This window comes from Pelophylax lessonae, assembly GCF_965119305.1.
Source record: "Pelophylax lessonae genome assembly, chromosome: 5".
Taxonomy (NCBI): domain Eukaryota; kingdom Metazoa; phylum Chordata; class Amphibia; order Anura; family Ranidae; genus Pelophylax; species Pelophylax lessonae.
This window is the reverse complement of record NC_138772.1, coordinates 478,644,718-478,659,476: the sequence shown is the minus strand read 5'-3', so window position 1 is coordinate 478,659,476 and position 14,759 is coordinate 478,644,718. Positions and strand designations below refer to the sequence as shown.

Sequence of the window (14,759 nt, the reverse complement as noted above, 5' to 3'; positions counted from 1 at the left end):
TATATATATATGCATATATATATATATATATATATATATATATATATATATATATAATATAAAATGTGTTATGTGTTTGTGTTTTGTGCAACGTTTTTTTTTTTTTTTAATTTCCCTCCCTAGTTTCGCTCCCATGCAGCATTGCTGCTGCAGGGAACGGAACTAGGAAGTCATCGGACCGACAGACGAGTGGCGGGACTCTCGGCTGGCGGTCACAGCAATGAGAGATCATCGCTGGATCGCCAGGAGAAGGTAAGAGACACCTCTGCGCTCTCTGCACATCTACCCCGAGCGTGACTCGGGGATACCGATCCTAACCTAAAAAATCCACCCCGAGTCACGCTCGGGATTACCGCCCAGGAGGTTAAGGCACAAGATATAGCATAGTGCTTTTGCCATGGCAAGTGTCCCTTTCTAAGTTGTAAAAGACCTGGGTGATCATGCCTGTTCCTGTCTTCCCACGTTTATCATTGCTGCTGATCTGTGATAGTGTTGTCAGTTTACTTGTCTCAGTCATTTAGTGTCTCTGCATCTCCCCCTCTCCTTCTCTCTTTCTCCCTGTCTCTTTCATAGTCTGTGTGAGAACCCAATCTCTTCCCTGCCCCTCCCCTCTACTCCTGCCTAGATAGAGCAACGCTATTCCCCTGAAGCTGCTCCTCCTCCTCTTTTTTTTGTTAACCAGTTCCCACACAGGCCAATTCTGACATTACTCTCCTACACATAAAAATCAGTACTGACTGATCCTTCCTGCCATCGATCGACCAATCCCTCCTGTGGTTGATTGACCGATCCTTCCTGCACAGAAGCACTGCTGGGAAAAGGTATTTAGAGATTATATTGCTGAAAAACGAACACTGCCATTACTATTGCCCCATAAGAGAACCTATCATGGGAGTTTATTATGGAGACTTTACAACCACTTTAAGCACTACAGGGGTCTGTATTTGTTCTTAACCTGGGTTTATTATGTGTCTGGTTTTTGTGCATTGAACTAGTCTGAACTACATGACATTTAGGCCCCTTTCACACTTGTACGACTTGTCCTATGACTTGGAGCTGCAAAGTCGCATGACAAGTCATACTCCATAATTTCCAATGAGTATCGTTCATATCTGTGCGACTTCAAGTCGCAGCAACTTCAAAGTAGTCCCTGATTTATTTTGGTCTGACTTTAATGCGTTTGAGGTCTATAGCTCCCAAGATTGCACAGGCATTGGTTCATGTCCACTCAAATTCGCTGCAAAATCTTGGCAAAAAAACGTGGCAAAATCTCACGACTTTTAAGTGTGAAAGGGGCCTTACAGTAAGGCTAGCTTCACATCTTTGCAGAGAAATGTGCTGCCCTTTAGCAGATGCACAAGTGGTGCCATTAATTGTTAATAGCACCCCATGCAACAGCAGCTGTGGCACCATGCAGTGTGATCTAAAAAAGCGCTCAGGGAATCCTGTCCACATGTTACCAGTGGGTAGAGCAGCCCATCAAAATGAATGGGCTGCCCTACATGCATGCGCAGTTCTGAACTTAGCTAAGAGTCACTCTGACTTAAAGCAATTGTAAAGTCTTGTTTTTTTTTTCCTATAAAAAAAACAAACATGTTATACTTACCTGCTGTGTTGGATTTGCACAGAGCAGCCCACATCCTCCTCTTCTCTGGTCCCTCTTTTGTGATCCTAGCCCCTCCCTCCTGTTGAGTGCCCCCACAGCAAGCAGCTTGCTATGGGGGCACCTGAGCCGAGCTGCAGCTTCCTGTGTCCATTTAGAAACGGATCCCTGACCTGGCCCCACCCCTTCTCTCTCCTGATTGGCTAGCTGGCTTTGATTGGCTGTGTCTCAGCCAATCAGGAGGGAGAATCTTTGACGGCTGAGACACTCGTGGACATGGCTGGATAGAGAGGGACCTCAGGTAAGTATTAGGGGGGCTGAGAGGGGCTGCTGCACACAGAAGGCTTTTTATCTTAATGTATGCATTAAGATAAAAAAATCTTCTGACTTTACAACTCCTTTAAGCCTGGTACACACTATTAGTCAACTCCAGTCGGAGTCGCTGTACTAACGATTTGACATTATCTCCCCTGCTGAGCTGTTGTGTTCTGACAGGGGGATGGCTCCCCAGCAGAACACTCCTAGCTAATCAGGAGCCGGGTCTGACAGAAGCCAGGCCTACTGGCCAGTTTCTGTCTGACTGGCTGGCATACACACGGGCCGAATATTGGCTGGGTTTTTTTTAAGCGGCCGATGTCGCCCGGCATTGTCACGTGTTTACGGAGTTTTACTGTAAATTTTTTGTACAGCAGTTTAAACCTATGCATAAAAATCAGACACTTTATAAACCTATGTACAGTGCAAATACAGACCTCTAATCAGAGCTAACCTATCTCCTCTTCCTTAAAGTGGAGCTCCAGCTCCCCCCCTTCAAAAGATTAAAAGTCAGCAGCTACAAATACTGTAGCTGCTGACTTTTAATATTAGGATACTTACCTGTCCAGGGGTCGGCACCCCAGCTGATTTTTTTTTAAATTGGCTCTCGGGTGCTGCTCCTGCTATTCCTTGTAATCAGAAGTTTTGGGGCCCCTTACACAGCTTTAGGCCTGGGCCTGACCACCTGGCCACTGAATGCCTGTGGGAGAAAGAGGAGGAGAAGCAAGCATTTAGCAGCTACAGGAGGTAAATGGAGTAATCGGTTCCTCTATATGCTGCCTCCACCACCCCCCTATCAAGATGTACAGGGGGCCGTACAGTGGGCCGTACAGGCCCCCTGAAGCATGGGGCCAGGTTGCAACTGTATCCCCAGTAGTTATGCCCCTGGATGAGATCAGTGGCAGTGGTGGTGGATGGGATCAGTGGTGGTGGTGTGGTGTGGTGTGGGGGGGGGGGTTGATGATTCTAGCCTGTGACGGCGCCAGGCCCCACTCTCAACTGTGCATGCAAGGAGAATTCCCGCACACGCGCATTGCCTAAACAAGAGGCCGCCACTGATATGGGCGGAAATCCCAAACAGAGCAGCCATACATCAAAACTAGAAGAACTGTCCCTGATTTTGAGGAACTGTCATCATTTGGAACAAAGTCCCTTTTTGCCCCTCTTTCCTCCTCATTTGTCCCCCATTTTGGTCTGACCTATATAATTGTATATAAATGCACTTTTTATCTTTCAAAAAGTGTTTCCCACTCCTTCACTTTTTGTTCAATTTCTATATTGCTGCATTTGTTTATTTCAAAAGCCAATAAAAAAATGAATAGTAGTGGTAAAAAAAGCCCTTGTGGGTTCAACTAATCATTTAAATTTTTTTTTTAATTCTCCTTTAGGGGGAGTGACAGGGGGGTGTGTCCTATATCTACATACTTTTGCTAAAAGGTGTCCCTCGTTCCCATATCAAAAAGTTGGGAGTTAGGCCCCACAGTGGTGGGACACTAGGGCCCGCTCCTGGGCCCCTCAGGGCGCCTGGGCCCCCTACATGTGAATGGGTTGTCCCTCCCTAAAGGCGGCCCTGCTTGTAAGGTCTCCTGGAAGAGGGGACGGGTACCTGTCAAAACTGGCACCCACTCCCCCCTCCCCCTAAAGGGGGCCAAATAGGGCAGCGGAGGGGGAGAGGAAGCAAACAGGTGGAGCATTTCCCCTTTTGGGTAGAGCTCCTTTTTAATGCACTCCTGTCCTGTGTTTTCACCTTAACTTGATCTGAGTGCAGAGTGGCCATGCCTCCGGTCCAGCAAGCTGCACCAAACACTGGTGTCATTTTTCTGAATATGGCAGGATGATGAATGGTGGCATAGGTGAAGGGAACAGGTTGCAATCAGAAGGTCTTATTGGCTGCAGGTGGAGCGTGCCTATGATTTCTTATTAGGCACTATCCCTTAACTAGAGAACACTTGTACTTTCTGCTAACCCCCACAGAAACATGGGGAAGATGAGGAGACTTTTAAGGATATTGTTAAAGCGGTAGTAAATCGCAAAATGAAAGAAATATGTGGACCCTGCAGGATAATGTCCTAATGTGCTAGTAGGCGCATCCCATACTTGCGCATTATGACCGGCTTACTTTAAAATGAAGCCTTCCAGCGGCACACAATCACCGCTTTCAGTGCTTCTATCTTTACCTGGTTTTCCTTCCAGGTTCACAGGCTTCGGCCATTTGAATGGCCGAGCCACGGTGGCGTCACTCCTGCATATGGGAGTCACAGCCGTTGCAAAGAGCTCTGAATGGACGACAGCCAAGGCGACAATGTCTTTGCAAAGGGCCCCCTGACCCCCCTATACTAATCATACCAGTGATCCTTCTGCAGCCATCACTGAAACATCTGCTGTCAGTCATCCAGAGTATTTAGTGATGTCACTCTCCTAGTCTAGCTCATGCGCAGTGATTGGCTGCTAGACTGTAACAAAGGAGGAGGTCACATGCTCCTTCATACCAGGTGGTAGTGCTAGGGATTGTAGACAGCTGTGAAGGAGGAAAGAGCAGCGAGGGAGTACTGGTTAGGTGCATATAAGGGGTCAGGGAGCCCCTTAGATCAGGGTTTCTCAACCAGGGTTCCTCCTGAGGTTGCTAGGGGTTCCTTGAGCAATGGGCATTTTCTGCCTCTCAGATAAGTTCCCAATGACACCATTGTTCCTTTTAGCTATCTGTAAGGGGGAAATTCTTCCCAATGATGACAAGAGTAAGGAGCACCACTGACTGTCACACTAATGTGTCATGAGTTGTAGATTTTTAATTTTTAGCAGAGCTTCCCCGATACCAGAAATTTATCTCAAGGGTTCCTCTGTGTTGAAAAGGTTGAGAAAGGCTGCTTTAGAGGAACACTTTCATTTTTTCCTCCATAGACAAGGTTAGAGTGTCTTTTTAACACAGTGTTACAGTGTGAGCTGGAAGGCGGGTACATTGGTTTTGGCGATGCATGTGCATTGGGGTGCCATTAAAACGAATGGCAAAACAGTGAAACGTACATGCACAGAGTGTTGTTGTATTGTGTGTTAGTGTGCACTACAATTTTCAAACAAAAATGGAAAGGGGCCTAAAAATGTAAGCATACAGCTATACATACAGCTCCAATGCATAGATCTGAACTATCCTACCTAACAAAAAATCAGCCAGTTTTTTAATTCATTCACCTCTGCCAGACACTGTGTGATGGGACATTGATGAAAGGGACATCTTTAGGCTCCTTTTACATTAGCGCATTTCCAAAATCACACGATTTCCAGTGAGATTTTGATCCGACGTTTGGTGCAACTTTGATCCGACTTTACGTTTTCTGGACCAAAGTTGCATCAAAAGTCAGACCAAAGTAGTGCAGGAACCTTTTCTGAAGTCACAGCGACTTCTGTAGTGTCATTAGGAATGGTTCTTATAGAAATACACTGAATTTCACATTTCCTGCGACTTGGGGTCCCACAAGTCGAATCCCAAGTCACACAAGTGGGAAAGGAGCCTAAGAGGTCATAATCTTTTATTGCTAATAGAACTGAAAAAGCAGGAACATAAAGGACCACCAGTTTGTTTTGGGGACCAAACAGAACCCCTTTATCAGGGCCTGAATAAATAAAAAAGGCTTCCTATAAGACTGTATCTATAAGTCATCGTTTCGACCCCAAAGTCATGTGATATAGAGTGCAACTTTGATGCGACTTTGATCTAACTTCACCCTCTCTGGATTGACGTTGCATCAAAAGTTGCACCAAAGTAGTGCAGGTGCCTTTTCAAAGTCGCTGATTTTCAAAGTCTCATAGATTGGAACGGGTGCCATTGAAATCAATGGGCTGTGACTTGTCATGCGACTTTGCGTGTCCAAGTCACACTAGTGAAAACGGAGCCTAAAGGTTAATAAAAGATATTCTATGTAAAAAAAGAAGCAATAAATGACCATTTGTTTTTATCCATTTCAGTAAAAACAATGCAGCTTGGTCAAGGTTGTGATTGGATAGAAAGAGAACAGTTTCTCATCTCTGTGTACTCTTCTCCAGTCAGCAAGCTCCATTTATTAGATTGCAGTAGAGTCTTACTGGCTTACAGTATTGTTGCATCATCTTCCAGTTGGAGACTTCTGTGTCGGAGATTACGATGAGGAAAGTGGAAAAATAGCACTTGACCCATAGGGTTATCTCATTGGTATTGCTATCTTAAAGAATTGTTAATAAAGTAAATGATCTGGTTCATATTATTGTTGTTATTATTATTACTATTTTTATTTATTTTTAACCCATTGGATGAATTAAAATGGTAGGATTTATTGTTCATGTTCTCATATTTGTCAGAGGTTCTTGTATATTGATTATCTATTTAATATTTTCAATTCTATTGGGTATTTGGTTTTAAATAAGCCCTGAGGAGGGGATATTGTATTTATATTGGACTGATATGGAGATGTCATTATGTTTTTTTCGAATTCTGGTGAAGGGGGTGCTCTTGGACCCCCAGAATGCACTGGATTCTTTTTGGATTGTCCCCTTGGCTTTTATTGGAATGAAGTTGTTTCTGGACCTAGTAGGCTTATAATAAAGCAGATTGAAGTACTATTTCAAAAACATTTAAGGCTTTTTTTTTTTTTTTTTTTTTTTTTTAACAGATCTGACTGTTGTACGAAGGGTTGGGTCTATTTTCAGTGCTCCTCAGTTCTTCTACTACAGTCTGGTAATGGCAGCTACAATGGGCTTCTAGTCCTTCAGGAGGCTTATGGACAGTAGCACTGGCTAAAGAGCTACTTACATAGTTACATAGTTAGCGAGGTTGAAAAAAGACATCAGTCCATCCAGTTCAACCTATTGTAAGAAACCAGTGAAAAAATGTCAGCTCTACTGCATTCTCTCCAGACAGATAAAGTCCACGTATAACCAACCTTTCTGTTTTTAGTTTATTTTCAACAGTTAAACTACCCAACAGTTTCTGGTATCTCTCAGACTCCACTGGTTGTGCTTGGGTTTCCATGTCAGTACTGTGACCATTATGAAGGAGTCTCATTCTTCCTGTTGAATTTATAATTGAATATATGCTATAGCATTATGCACTGTGCACACCTTAGCACTGCATTCAACAGGAGGCATTCATTTGTACAGGCAACACTATGGAACAGTGGAGGTTGATTTACTAACACTGGAGATTGCAAAATCTGGTGCTGCTCTGCATAGAAACCAATCGGCTCCCAGGTTTTATTGTCAAAGCTTAACTGAATAAGCTGAAATTAGAAGCTGATTGGCTACCATGCACATCTGCACCAGATTCTGAGTGCTCCACTATTAGTAAATCAACTCCTATGTGTCATGCTTGATTTGCATTGTTTTGCTACATATATGTAATGGAGTGTTGTACCGTGATAGCCATTTATCACTGCATAACGTTTGCAATTAAATAAATATTTTTTGTTGGTTAACCTAAAGTGATTGTAAAGCCTTTTTTTTTTTAAATAACAAACATGTTATACTTACCTCCTCTGTGCAGTTGGTTTTGCACAAAGTGACCCAGATCCTTCTCTTCTCGGGTCCCATTCAGACACGGAGCCATGACTCGGCCCGCCCTCTTTTCTCTCCTGATTGGCTGACTGACTTTAAATGACAGCAGCGGGAGCCAATCGGGACCTTCCTGATGTCCCTACATACAGTATGTGTACAAGCAGCCCATGCTCTATGGGTACCATTGGTTAACCACAGACAGGCTGAACTCCAGGCAGATATAAAAACAATGAATGCAGTTGTGCTTTCATCAAAATCATTAAATGGAATTTAAAATACAACAGGCACCTAAATTCGATTAGGCATCAACATATTGAAATTCCCTGCAATGTAGAAAGTATGCAAATATACAGACAATAAAAATAGCAGTATGTTGTGTTTATCAGTCTGCTGCCCTGTCTTCACTGTCTAATTATGGTCTGTGTCTACGGAGGGGACCAGGGAGTATTGCATGTCTGCAGACTGTAATGGAGAAAAGTCAGGTCACCAGGCAAGATGTGCTGTGTGATGGGGCTGTATAAATCTCGGGACTGGATAGACAGAAATACAAATCAGATAACAAATGTATTGATATTTGTACTTCATCTGTGGATTTATATTTTTAGATTTTCAGTCGAGAAAGGAGAGGATGTATACAGGCTGAACAATTGCAAATGAGATTTTTGAAAGTAAAGTAAAATTCTGAATTTCTAACAGTGTATGTAGTTTTTGTTCAGGAAAGTCTGTTTCAAAATCAAATATTAAAAAAAAAAAAAAAACTAAATTTTGAAGTATCTTTGAACGACATTTGTCAAGTCATCAAATGTACTGAATGTTTGTTCGTTAGAAAATCTACTAGTTCATGGCCATCATTAGATGGGATGCCACGGGTCACTTTAAGTTATGTCCCAGAATGCTAAAATCTCTGATAACAGGTAGCTAGTATGGCAGGATGTCTTCAGTTGATCAATTAAATCAATGCATTGGTACATCATTTGGGGTGCTCTCTGCTGATTAACAGAAATCTAATTCCAGTGATGAGCCCCGGTTTTGATAGTATTAGTTTTATTGTATTAGAGTCTTAAAGTGATTGTAAACCATCACTTTGTAAAACAACCCATTCAGTTTAAAATAGAAATGAATACAAATACCTTTTTTTTCTTTAAAAGTGATCACATTCCCTCTGTTCTCATCTGCATAAGAGCCGAGGGAGGAAAAAAAGCAGTACACTGATCTTTCTAGTGAAAGGCTTTGCGAGGAAGAGGGGGGGGCCCTTGTCAGAACAACAGAAAAGTCTAATCATTGGAAGAGAACAGGCTGGGTTCCCAGCATAGCTAGAGAACTGACCATGCTGCCTGCTGTGCTCTCCTGTTCAGTGTGGTCAGTTTTTAATAGGAAAGCAGAGAGACTGGCAGGAACACCAGGGATGTCACACAAGAGAAGCATTACAAAGAGGACTGGATATTTTTTCATACAAGTACATGGTACAGCAGGCACATATCAGGAATATGAAATGTTGGGTTTCCATACTCTTTAACCGCTTGCCAACCGCCGCACGACTATTTACTGCGGCGGTCAGCCCCTCACAGGCAAAGCGACGTAGGTCTACGTCGCTAGCCTGTGAGGTTCTAGGGAGCTCCCGCGCACCTCCGGAGGCGCGCTCCCGCGTGGTCACTGACCCCCTCCCCCGCGCGTGTGCCCGGCGGACCCGATGTCCGCCGGACTCTCGCGATCTTCCGTTACACCGGAAGAAAGGCAGGCGGCTAATGTAAACAAAGCCGCCTGTCATTCTTCCCTGTGTAAGAATGGAGATCACACGGTTCTACTATGTAGGGCCGTTGATCTCTGTTCTTACACTAGTAGCCACAGCCAATCACAGTTAGAAACACGCCCCTAGGGACACACTTAACCCCTCCCTCTCCAATAAAGTTAACTCCTTCACTGCCAGTGTCATTTTTACAGTAACAGTGCATATGTATAGCACTGATTACTGCAGTAATGTCACTGGTAACCCCAAAAGTGTCAAAAATGTCAGTCAAGGGTCCGATCTGTCCGCCGCAATGTCGCAGTCCCACAAAAAAAATTGCAGATCGCCGCCATTACTCGTTAAAAAAAAAAAAAACAACAAAAGTGACAAAAATCTTTCCCTTAGTTAGTAAATAACTTTTGTGCAAATCAATCAAAATACGCTTTTTGCAATTTTTTTTACCAAACATAGGTAGCATAAAACAAATTGGCCTAAAATGTTAAAAAAATTTGATTTTTACGTTTTTTTTGGGGGGAATTTCATATAAAAAAATGTGAAAAATATTGTTATTTTTGCAAAATTTACGCTTTTTTTTGTTTATAGCGCATGATCAAAAAATCGCACAGGTGATCAAATACCACCAAAAGAAAGCTCTGTTTGTGGGAAAAAAAGGACATCAAATTTGTTTAGGTACAGCGTTGCACGACCGCGCAATTGTCCGTTAAATTCACGCAGTGCCGAATCGCAAAATAAGCCCTGGTCCGGAAGGGGGTAAAATCTTCCGGGGCTTAAGTGGTTAAGCCTTAGTCATACCTGTGCATTTTGGTACATTTCAGGAGTGAAGAGCTGAGTGTTTTAGACATGTTTTATATGTGTTTTGTGTGTTCTACCCTATAAAGCATGTTTTGCTGGAAACCACAGCAAAGATGCAGCCAACAAGATTTTTGTAACGCAACGCACCTGTAACAATTCTAAAATGCACCAATGTGCATAAGGCTTAAGGACAGCCTGTGCTTAGATCATGAACGCTGAACGCTAAAGTATTTACTTGTCCAGAACAAGCAGTAAAATCATGCAAAAGCCTTCATTCATCTTTTTATCTATATGGAATTGTGAAGAAATTAATTTTCAAAGTTTACGAGCAAGCACTGCTTATTATGAGAGCAGATCTTGGTAGGCTGACAGCCCTCTAATGTAAACACATGGCAGGGGTTTCTAAGCTGTTAGGTCCTTTTCACGTGGGTGCCTAATTTACCCTCTGAGTCAGGATCAGTCCTGGATCCCCTACTGTGTTGAATCAGAATGGAAAAGCATGTGATATATATGACATCCATATCCTTTACAGTTTTTCCTCCATTATGTAATAGAGCAAAAAGAGACCCATGTGATCCCTAAGGGTGGCCAAATGTAAGTGGAGGGGCATCCTATATCCTCCCACATCCAGTCAGGTCAGTAAAAAGAAGAACCAAGATGCAAACTTATTGCAATAGGACCTGAATGGACCCAGACTTGGGTACAGTGCCTTGAAAAAGTATTCACACCTCTTGAAATGTTCCACATTTTGTCACGTTACAACCAAAAATGTAAATGTATTTTATTGGGATTTTATGTGATAGACCAACACAAAGTGGCACATAATTGTGAAGTGGAAGGAAAATGATAAATGGTTTTCGCAATGTTTTACAAACAAATAGCTGAAAAGTGTGGCGTGCATTTGTATTCAGCCCCCCCCGAGTCAATACTTTGTAAAACCACCTTTCGCTCCAATTACAGCTGCAAGTCTTTTTGGGGATGTCTCTACCAGCTTTGTACATCTAGAGAGTGACATTTATGCCCATTCTTCTTTGCAAAATAGTTCAAGCTCTGTCAGATTAGATGGAGAGAGTCTGCGAACAGCAATTTTCAAGTCTTGCCACAGATTCTCAACTGGATTTAGGTCTGGACATTCACTGGGCCATTCTAACACATGAATATGCTTTGATCTAAACCATTCCATTGTAGCCCTGGCTGTATGTTTAGGGTTGTTGTCCTGCTGGAAGGTGAACCTTCGCCCCAGTCTCAATTCTTTTGCAGACTTTAACAGGTTTTCTTCTAAGATTTCCCTGTATTTGGTTCCATTCATCTTCCCATTAACTCTGACCAGCTTCTCTGTTCCTGCTGAAGAAAATCACGATGATGTCACCACCATGTTTAATGGAGGAGATGTTGTGTTCATGGTGATGTGCAGTGTTAGTTTTCCACCACACATTGTATTTTGCTTTTAGGCCAAAAAGTTTAATTTTAATCTCATCTGACCAGAGCACCTTCTTACACATCTTTGCTGTGTCCCCACTGCAAATGGGACTTCTTATAACTTTCTTTCAACAATGGCTTTCTTCTTGCCAGATTTGTGGAATGCATGACTAATAGTTGTCCTGTGGACAGATTCTCCCACCTGAGCTGTGGATCTCTGCAGCTCCTCCAGAGTTACCATGGGCTTCTTGGCTGCTTCTCTAATGTTCTCCTTGCCCGGCCTGTCAGTTCAGGGAGATGGCCTTGTCAAGGTAGGTTTGCAGTTGTTCCATACTCTTTCTATTTTTGGATGATGGATTGATCAGTGCTCTGTGAGATGTTCAAATCTTGAGATGTTTTTTTTTTTTTTTTTTATAACCTAACCCTGCTTTAAACTTCTCCACTACTTTATCCCTGACCTGTCTTGTGTGTTCCTTGGCCTTCATGATGCTGTTTTTTCACTAAGGTTCTCTAACAATCCTCTGAGGACTTCAAAGAGCAGCTGTATTTATACTGATATTAGATTACACACAGGTGGACTCTTTTTACTAATTAAGTGACTTCTGAAAGCAATTGGTTCCACTAGATTTTAGTTAGGGGTATCAGAGTAAAGGGGGCTGAATACAAATGCACTCCACACTTTTCAAATATTTATTTGTACATAATTTTGAAAAACATTTAATTTTTTCCTTCCACTTCACAATTATGTGCCACTTCGTTTTGGTCTATCACATAAAATCCCAATAAAATACATTTACATTTTTAGTTGTAACATAACAAAATGTGGAAAATTTCAAGGGGTATAAATACTTTTTAAAGGCACTTTAGATATACACACATTTGCTTACACCGGTCACCCATAGGGATACGTTGCAGTCAGTTTTCAATCTGTGTAATCATGGGTCAAACATGGACTGTCAGAACATCTGCGTGAAAGGTGCCTTAAAAACTGACTGAAACCAGGCTCTAGAGTCTTTCTTGTAATGTTTGAGAAGGAATAACATCAAAAACAGTTAGGGAGGTCAAGGATGGCTTGTTGTGAAAGTGGTTCTAAAGGCTTAAGTTTTTTTTTTTTATCTTAATGCTTTCAATTCCTTAGGGTAAAGAATCCTGTGCAGCCCCCCCCCCTTCCAGCCCTCCTTTATACTTACCTCAGCACCCCATCTCGATCCAGCAATGTGCATTGAAAGCAGCGGCTCTCCCTGGTCTCTCTCTCTCTTCATTGGCTCACACAGCAAAGTGAGCCATTGGCTTCTGCTGCTCTCAATCACAGAATCACAGCCAGTGAGTCAAAAAGGAGAGAAGTGTGGGGGGGGGGGGGGGGGGGAGCTGCACTCTGTGTGTGAATGGACACAAAGAGGGTGGCTTGGGAGCGAGCCTGCTGATTTGCTATGAGGGCACTTGGCAGGGGGGAGAAGGCAGGACCAGGTAAGTATAACATGTTTGTTATTTTTTTTTTTATTTACTTTTTTAATTCTTTCACACCGGTATATATATATATGCATATATATATATATATATATATATGTATGCATATATATGTATATATATATATATATATATATATATATATATATATGCACACACACATATATCTATATATAATATATAATGCATGAATTATAATCTAATCAATAATATAATTTTATTATATATATTATATATTATATATTAAATAATAAAATAATATTATTGATTCGATTATAATTCACGTGTTTGTGTTTCAAATTTATCGCATCTGGGATGTCTACTAGACTCTTGTTTTGGTCAGGTTTAAGTCAGTAATTACTAAGAATTGTAGGCCTATAATACATAACGGCAAATTTCCATGAAAACAATTGTACCGCTTTTGGTATGTAATTCCTGACATAATCATACCGCCAGGAAGGTTAAGGATATGCAAATAGTTTACTGTCCTTAGTTTGGGTGAAAGTACATTTTAATGTCTAAATCACTTAACCTCCTTAGCGGTATTCCCGAGTGTGGCTCGCAGTTACATTTCAGTGGCATTAGCGGTAACCCCGAGCCACACTCGGGGTACCGCCAGGAGCATTGCTGGATCCTGGTAGAGGTTACTTACCTTGTCCCCGGGATCCCGAGATGTGTCACTGCAGCATACGGCGGCCGGATCTTCCGCCTGATGCTGTGAGCCCCGACTTCCGTCTCCTGCGATGTGACGCTCGCAGAGGGATGGAACCGGCGGCAAATTTGAAAAGTAAAACACACAAACACGTTGATATATTGTAATCCTATTGGATTACATTACAAAATAATATAAATTGACATTAGTTTGCCCCTCAGTGCTCTTTCCTGCAGTTTTACTGTACTTTTTTTTATATACATATATAGATATACACGTATATCTATATCTATATCTATATATATATATATAATATATGTATATATACTATATGTATACGTATGATACACACACACACATATATATATAGATATATATATATATCTATATATATATTGTGAGGGGTTAGCTCAGTAGCGAGAGAGGGATGACCCCATGGGGGGGTTCGTTACACAGGGAGATAGCCGAGGAGTGGTTGAAAACAACAGTCTATGGTTTATTTTTCCAATTTCCAAAAATGCATCAAAAACAGCATAAATCAAAAATAAACAAATTAAATCCTGGCCACTGTGGGCATCTACCTTCACACACAGGAACCTACCTAGGGAGTCTGTCCCAACCTACTGCTGGGCAGACACTGGTGATCATACAGCAGACCATCAATAGTCCATTTATTTTCTCTTCACACAGAAAATGTTCATTTGTTTTTCTTCACACAGAAAAAGTCCATGACCTCACCTTGAGAAGTCTTCAGCTGACTGCTCTCCTCAGCGCACATCGCTTCAGGAGCCAGCTCACTGCTCTCCTATACTCACACAGCTTCAGGAGGCAGCCCTCAGTAATCATCCTCTGGATAACTTATAGAGGCCTTAATTGCCTCATCCTGAACAGCTGAAGTATTTTCAACGTCCTTACACCTTTCTGGCTACCTCTGCAGCCGACACCCTATAGTAATTGGTGAATTTTCTAAACCAGGTGGAAATGTATCTCCTGTCTGTGACAACATCCATAGATTTAACTGACTTCCTCTCACAATATATATATATATATATATATATATATATATACACACTTTAACTTATTTATAGTTATTTATTATATTATAATTTATGATTTTGTGTTTCAAACTTTATCATACCTGAGATGTTATAAAGAAGAACGCACAGTAAAAAAAAAATCATATGTAACTAGTTGGTTTGGGCTGCTCGTACTTAAGAATTACATGCAAAATAATTGTACCGCTT

At 41.8% G+C, this 14,759-nt stretch overlaps 1 protein-coding gene across 1 annotated transcript in view; it reads left to right on the top strand.

The window, feature by feature from the left end:
- The window catches only part of GDF6 (growth differentiation factor 6), a gene marked incomplete at its 5' end in the record, with an annotated part of 82,491 nt that overhangs the window by 65,494 nt on the left and 2,238 nt on the right, over positions 1–14,759 (top strand). The gene's annotated exons all lie outside the window — the stretch shown is intronic.